This window comes from Varanus komodoensis, unplaced genomic scaffold (genome assembly GCF_004798865.1).
Source record: "Varanus komodoensis strain SLA01 unplaced genomic scaffold, ASM479886v1 scaffold3, whole genome shotgun sequence".
In the NCBI taxonomy this organism is placed as follows: Eukaryota; Metazoa; Chordata; class Lepidosauria; order Squamata; family Varanidae; genus Varanus; species Varanus komodoensis.
Genome location: NW_025335761.1, coordinates 35,486,842 through 35,494,252, shown reverse-complemented (window position 1 = coordinate 35,494,252; position 7,411 = coordinate 35,486,842).

Sequence of the window (7,411 nt, the reverse complement as noted above, 5' to 3'; positions counted from 1 at the left end):
TAGATAGGCGAAGTGATGACCTGATATCCATGCTTTATGCCTTAGTGTCTTTGCTACAGTATGTCCAGAATTCATTCCTAACTCTTGTGGTATAATTAACACCAACTAGAAAAGGTTGTGGAAACCTGTACAGATTTATCTGTAACAAGTGGTTGGGATTTGTAATTTTTCTATACATTTTTGGGAAAGGATTTTCCTCAGATCAGTGTCTCCATAAATCTCTTGATCCCTTACCTTAACTAATTAGCTTTTTACTTCCAGCCTTTCTAATTATATTATTTTGCACGGTATGAAGCCTGCCACAAGACTTACCCTTCCTACCAGAAGAAATTTAGGATTAAGTAGGAGGTCGAACATGAGCAACCTGCAGCTAAACCCCAAAACTATCCAAAATACCACACAGGCCCCAAATTGAAAGAGAGTACTTTGGTTCTTTAATTAAATTAGTGGTCTCCAAATTTAAAACCAAGCTCGGCAGCTATTTTGTCAGTGTATCAGTTAAATCAATTTCAAGGAAGATACCGTTCCAGAAAACTGTGCATAAGTGATAAAGCTGTGACGATATTAATACTAACTTGTTCAATGCCTGGAGCAGAGATTGCTTGTAAATTCTTTATATAAGGCAACGAGTTCCTGAAAGTATAATAATGTATGTGTGTTTAAATTAGTGATGGTAAACTTCATTAATGTCAAAGATCCAGTTCTTGGGCTTGGTGGCTGGAGAGGTTGTACACAATGTACCTCATTTGTCAGTTAATATAATTAGAGGCTATTTTTAAGGTGGAACATAAGAAATTAAGTACAGAGAAGTTCTTAAAAGTTTATGTTATAAAAGTTGCTAAATCTATTTTCTCAAGAAAAAAAGGTAAATAAGATTGTTGTCAAAGTCAGTCTGTACTTGCTGCTTCTCTCATCTTTGCAGATGCTTTTCTTGCTGTGTTTGGCCAAAAAAACATAGCCATGCTGGCAAAGGCAGCATCCTATATGGCAATATGCAGGCCCACACACATCACAAAGTAATACTTCAGCTGAAGGATGGTGTAAGGTACATGGACACCTCTCCACATTTTTAAAGCCAACACTAAACATCCCCTATACAGAATTCTGCCCATGCTTCATGGGCATGAGAGTATTTGCATGGTTATTGGTCTAAGGAAAACAAGTAGAAATGCCTTTTTTAGTACAGTAGTAAACACAAGGCGTGCACTGAATTTTGACAGGGCACAGAAAACTCAAATCTTTTCACATGCATAAGTGGTGCTTAGGTGTGGATTTGGAGAGAGAGGGAGCAGATTCAGCAATAGAAGGCTGAGATTCAGCTATCTCTCGAATACTAGAAGGGCTATTCAGGGCTAGTTTGTATATGTGTGTGCATTTGGCTTCTCTGCCAAAAATACAAATTGATAACTTCAACAGGAAGAAGTGCATCATTCATGAAATGTTTCTGTTCTCATTTAACTATTAATGCATTATAAAAGTATGAATGGGGGTGGGGGGACCTGCCTACTTGTATCATCATAGGTACTGGGTGGAATATAGAGGTGGTAGTGTGATCCTGACCTTTACATTGATCATAGTTCTTCATTGTCTCTGTGCATCACACATACGGGAACTTCACCTGCACGGTGCTTTAATGGATAGGCACCAATTTTGTAGCTCTCCAATGCATCTATGTTGATTCATAGGCCAAGAATGAAGTTGTTAACAAAATAGCTCCCCTTGCAGCATTCAACTTACTCCCAATCAAAATTAATGTTTCTACAAACGATTTAACTATCTGAATAAGGATTTAGAAAGGGGCTTTTAAACTGGTAACAGACAATATAGTTTATCTTTTTATGTTTATTTGCTTAGTCCCACTGCACCAAAAGCTTATGACCAAAGCACCTGTTGGTGGGGGTGCAAACTATAGAGAAATTTTTGGAGTTTATAGCTTCATTTGAAAATAAAAGTGCAAACATACCCACCCAGTTTATTTCATCTACCAACTGTGGGGCAAGCTTTCGTATAAAGATCTTTTTTTATATCATTACCATCCTACATGACATTAAACCAGTTTTTGTGAGACATAATGTAATTAATGCCTAAAATGTAGTAATTTGTTGCAAACTGCATTGCAACACTGAATTTACCAGACATATTTTTGTTCACTACACCCATGTTGAAAGATCAACTTTTGTGTAATGAAAACAAGGAGTTATGTGCCACCTTTTAAGATTAACAAAGGGCATGGTCAGCTACTGAGAGTTACAAGATTTTTTTCTCTCTAAATATACATAGGATTGTGCCCCAGTGATTAAGGCATAAGCTTCTGTGGACAGACTCCATTGTGCAATTAAAGTTCAAGGGAGAATTCACTGGCTATTTTGACTCTGCAACTTGTGGAAAAGATTATGGCTAGGTTTATAATGATAAAAGTTAGAAAATTAAAGAGAATGTGAATACTTAAGATATCCTGTATATGACCTGATGCGTATGACATCTTTGAGGCAATATAAGAAACAGCCTTTGAGAAAATACTGGAACCATGTGTTAAGAGAATCTTAGATTGTTCTTTGTGGTCACTGTAACTCATACATAAGGCTCATGTACCTGTGCAAACCAGTCTTTGAGGATGTTCTAGAGCTAAACAATTTTAGGTGGGAACTCTGATCATTTCTTCTGTGCATTCCTCTCACTTGCTTCCAGGTTCATTTTTATCTGCTACAGTTACTGGCAGCATTTGGAATATTTCTCACACCTCATAGGAAAAGCTTCCAAAATTCTAGTCTCTTGCTAGGATGATGAACAGTTTCTTTTTTCCCCTTCTCTTCCTTTTCTATTTTCTGAGTTGTCTTAATTTAATTGCCCCTTCAAGGCACATGACCTCCAAGGCCTTCTTCAAAACTTGCACTCACGATGAAGGGAAGATACCATTTACTGACTGTGCCTTGGAGAGCCACAATAGGTACTTAAGTACTCACTCATGAAGCAGGTCAGGACAAATGGAACAACACACCTTGAGGCACTGCAGTGGGAACAAATGCTGACATCAGCAGACACAACCACACTGAACTATCCTTACATATTGCCTCGGTCTTCTTGGAAGTCAGCTCCAACTCTCTTGTAGCGTCTTCCAGTGCATACTATGGAATGCACTTCAGAGCAACCACTCCCACTATTGGGAGAACTCATCTCTGCTGCACTGACAGCTTTGACCATCCCTTTGGACTAACATACTGAAACCAGCCTTTCAGTAGTGGTGGTTGAAACTAGAGCAAGTCCTTTAATAAAATGTAGCTAATGCCAGGACCAAAAAAACAAAAAGACAGCTTTTAGGATAGAGTCCAACATCAACCACAAACCGCACTGATTCCAAGCTGGTCACCACCAACACAGAAGGTACCTCAAGTGCTTATCTGATCACTGATCAATACTGATTTCAGAGAAACTACATCTCCCATAGGACCATAAGAAAAGCAAGGCTCTAGCATTCTGTCTGCACAGCCACCAACCAGCTGCCCACAGAAAATACACAAGTAGGATGTGTGTAAAAGCCTCTTGCCTAAATTTTCCAGCAACTAGTATCCATGAGTTCTAATACTGTTTGTGAGAGAAAAATGTCTACCCATTTTGTCCATGCCATGCATACATTTGATTTTTTCTGTCATGTCTCCCCTTAATTGCCTTTTTTCTCAACTAGCTGTTGTAGACTTTCCTCATAGGGGAGTTGCTCCAGCATCTTGTTATATTTGCTCTTTTCTGCCCTTTTTCCAACTGCAATGTATAGAGTAAGTGTAGGAACCAGAATTGTATAGATTATTCTAAGTGTGGTAACACTATAGACTTGTTTTAAGGGGAGTACCATACCTCCTCAGAGAATATTCAGTGCCTTGACTTGGTATTGCAAAATGAATGCTGGGGATGTTTCTTGCCAGAACTGTATTATTGTCCCCCTTGAGCTTGTTCCTGATGAAAGTATAGATCACTTTTCATGGCCTTGCTGGAGGTTTTCTCCTTGATACACCACACCCATGCTCCTACAAGGCTCCTTCCCATTATTATGAAGCCCCACTGAGATGTCATCATTGTGCAAATTGAGACAGAGAACTCCTGTCTCACCAATGTTCTTGTTGCCCTCAATGTTCTTGTTCCTTTTTTGCTGCTAAAAACTTCTGCTGTGGTTTCTGGTAATATTCAGTAACTAAGTTACAGTGTTACTAAGCTTTATGAAACTGCTTCTTGCTCTATGTCATCCTCTTCTGGCCAACTTATTTCAGAGATAATCCTGAAAAGCTCCTGGTAACACCAGCTGCCTTACAGTCACGCCTGGCAGTAAAAGTCACCCAGCAACCACTGGCTTCTACCACAAAGACACTTCCTATTGTCCTCTGGAACAAGATGACTTTGCTCAGATACATCTTTCACATGTCTGTGCAGGCATCAGCATCCTCACCGGATGCTGCTGAAGGGAATCAAAATCCTCTCTCCCTTTTGGATATCACATGCAGTGCCAATTTTCAGAATAGCAAAATCCCTCAAGCAAGTTATTAGCACCCTGCCAGCCCCATTTTCAGATCCAGTCTTAAAAAAAACACAACCAGACTTACCTCCACCCATTACTGTCCTGAAGGTTCCAACATTACTGCATATAATTAAGCAGTCCTGAACAAAACATGCTTCTCTCCCACCTATGTCTAAGAAACCCAGAAAACATATAGGGTCTTTCCCCTTCAAACACCCCATACCATAAAAGAAATAGACTAGTCAAAGATGAGATAAAATCCTCATTCTGCTCCTGTGGATTCAGAAGGAAGGAAATTTGATTCAGTGAAATGTAGGTAGCATACTATAAGGTCTGCATGACAGCCTACCAACAGTTCTTACAGGAAAAAAACAGCAATCTTTTACTATCTCCGAGATAATGTAAAAAAAAATCCACTAATTTACCATATCTGTATAAACAGCATCAGTGGTCCCCTCAGCACCAGTCTGACTCCGGCTCAAATTGAACTTCCAAACAAGGTTCATATTTCTATTATTCAGAAGGATACTTTCAGAACAAATACTACTAATTCATTTGTGGTAAACAGCCTGACCAGTGCAAAGGGCATCTTTAAATCTGCAAAGGAGCTGAACCACTAGCTCCTTTCCACCAGAAATGATGCAAAATCTTTCTCCTCACATAAAAATCCTTCACCAAAACCAAGTGAATAGTTTTTATCATCATTTCTGACTATTCCATTGAATCCAAAGATACTCCCCCACCCTTTATGGGGATCTTCTGCTCTTCTTGTGTAACTCAGGTTCTAGGAGAAGAAATCACTCCTCTCTTGAGCAAGGGCACAATGGAAGAACTCTGTCCTGATCAAATGACAGGGAGGAGTCACACGTGGACCATGTACAGACAAGATGGGCCCCTAAACCTTAGTTTACCCTTAGAATGTTCCAATTGGCTGTTCTGCACCTATGAATTCATGGATGACCGCTCAAAGAACCAATTACAATTAAACAATGTGCACTTACCAGTTATGAAATATATTTCTTGTTACCTTTATAAAGGCAAAGGGCAGTTTTTGTGTGTGAGAGTGCTTATTTTATATGTATGATATAAAACAATAAACTATATTTTTTAAAATCCAGTACCCTGTCTCCAGTAGTGACTAATACTGTTTATTATGAAGAATGTTATGCAGTGGTGAAGCATGGTACTGGAACACTCCATTCTCTTCATGTAGATTTATTATGGCAGTAAACCTATCTATACGAAGCAGGGAGCAATCCCACTGATTGTAGCCTGATTGTCAGCTTATTGGGGCAGTTTGGCAATTCATAGCAACCCTTCATGGTGGTGTACCATAATGGGCTGTTGTGATATGTGGGAGCCGGTCTAATCATTTGTTCATTTTGCTTTCCTTTTCTGCACCTTTTCCAACTCTTCAATATCCTTTTTGAGGTCTCATGACCAAAACTATACAAAAATGTCCATGTGCGCTCACACGATAGATTTGTATAAAGGCAGTATGATATCAGCAGTTTTCTGTGCAGTTGCTTTTTTAGTTATACCTAAGATTGAATTTGCCTTTGTTAGAGTAGCTACACACCAGGACAACTTTATTGAACTATGCATCATAACTCCAAGATTAGTTTCTTCATCAGTGACACATCCCATCAGTTCATATTCAAAGTTTTTTCCCTTGTTTTGCCGCAGCTTCCATCACTTTGTACCTGCTTTAATCCTCTTTCTTCTGGGTTAAAGAAATCCTTTTGGAGCTCTTTGCAAACCCTTTTTCTTTTAACCACCCTAAAAATAGATGCCATCAGCAAAATTGGTCACCTCACAAGTTAAAAAGAACTAGTCCCAGTATGGGTCCTTTTAGGACACTGCTGTTTATATTCCACAGGCCAAAGACATTTTGCTGCATGAGCTGAAAAAGACAACGACCGCCCCCTCTCATTGTGTGTACCAAAGCTGATTAGACAGGAAGGGGAATCTTTTTTTAACACAGGCAATGGAGCAACATCCTCCTCTACACCTAAAGGCTGCAGGCTTGTTTCGGAAGAAAGAGTACGCTGTATAGCCCACAAATCTCCTCCAGCATCTTGCTGCTGCCTCCCAAGATTTGCTGCCTGAGATAATTGCTCCACTCTGCACCACTTGTAGATCTCCTACTCTAGTCCTTTTGTTCTTTAACTGTTTGCTTTAATAAGTCTTCTTCCACGGTAGGTGATTGAAGCCCCATTGGTGAGGGTGTTCAAGGATAGGCTAGACATGCACATAATAGGCATATCATGAGTGGAGCCGGCTGGAGCTGGGGGTCAGACTAGATGGCCTGGGAGACCCCTTCTGACTCGCTCTGTTTCTGTTTCTTTTGTTCCATGAATCTATCAAAGTTTGGTGCAGAGAATTAGGAAGGTGTTTTGGAGGGTGGAAAAAGTGTCAAAAGAATTGAGGTTGACAACTAATTGCTAGGAACTGATGCTGCAGTAATAATTATTTTCCTGCTAGTTAGTAAAATGATTGGTATGTTAAAAATAAGACCATTGGTTCTCTTTTTTAAAAATTTTCATTACCATAATGTTCAAAAAATTGCTGTGCCTGAGGGGAAAGGTGGGCATTGAAGCCAATGTGATAGAAGAAAGATTAGGAAAGATATTGCAAATATGAAGGTTTGCAAATATGAATCTTTTAACAGCATGAAGTTAGTTCCTGTAGTTCCTGGCAGTGTAGTGGGACTTACTGCCAGGTAATTGCATATAGGGTTACAGCTGGAATATTTATTTGGCTCAATTCGTTTCATATATTGCACACCAGTTCATATGGATAAATGGAATGGCTTATATTGGTCTTTGTCTTATTTTAGGATGCTTTCCTATGTGTGTTTAGACAGAAAAAAAATTCCTACAACTCATAGTATTTCCCAGCAACCTT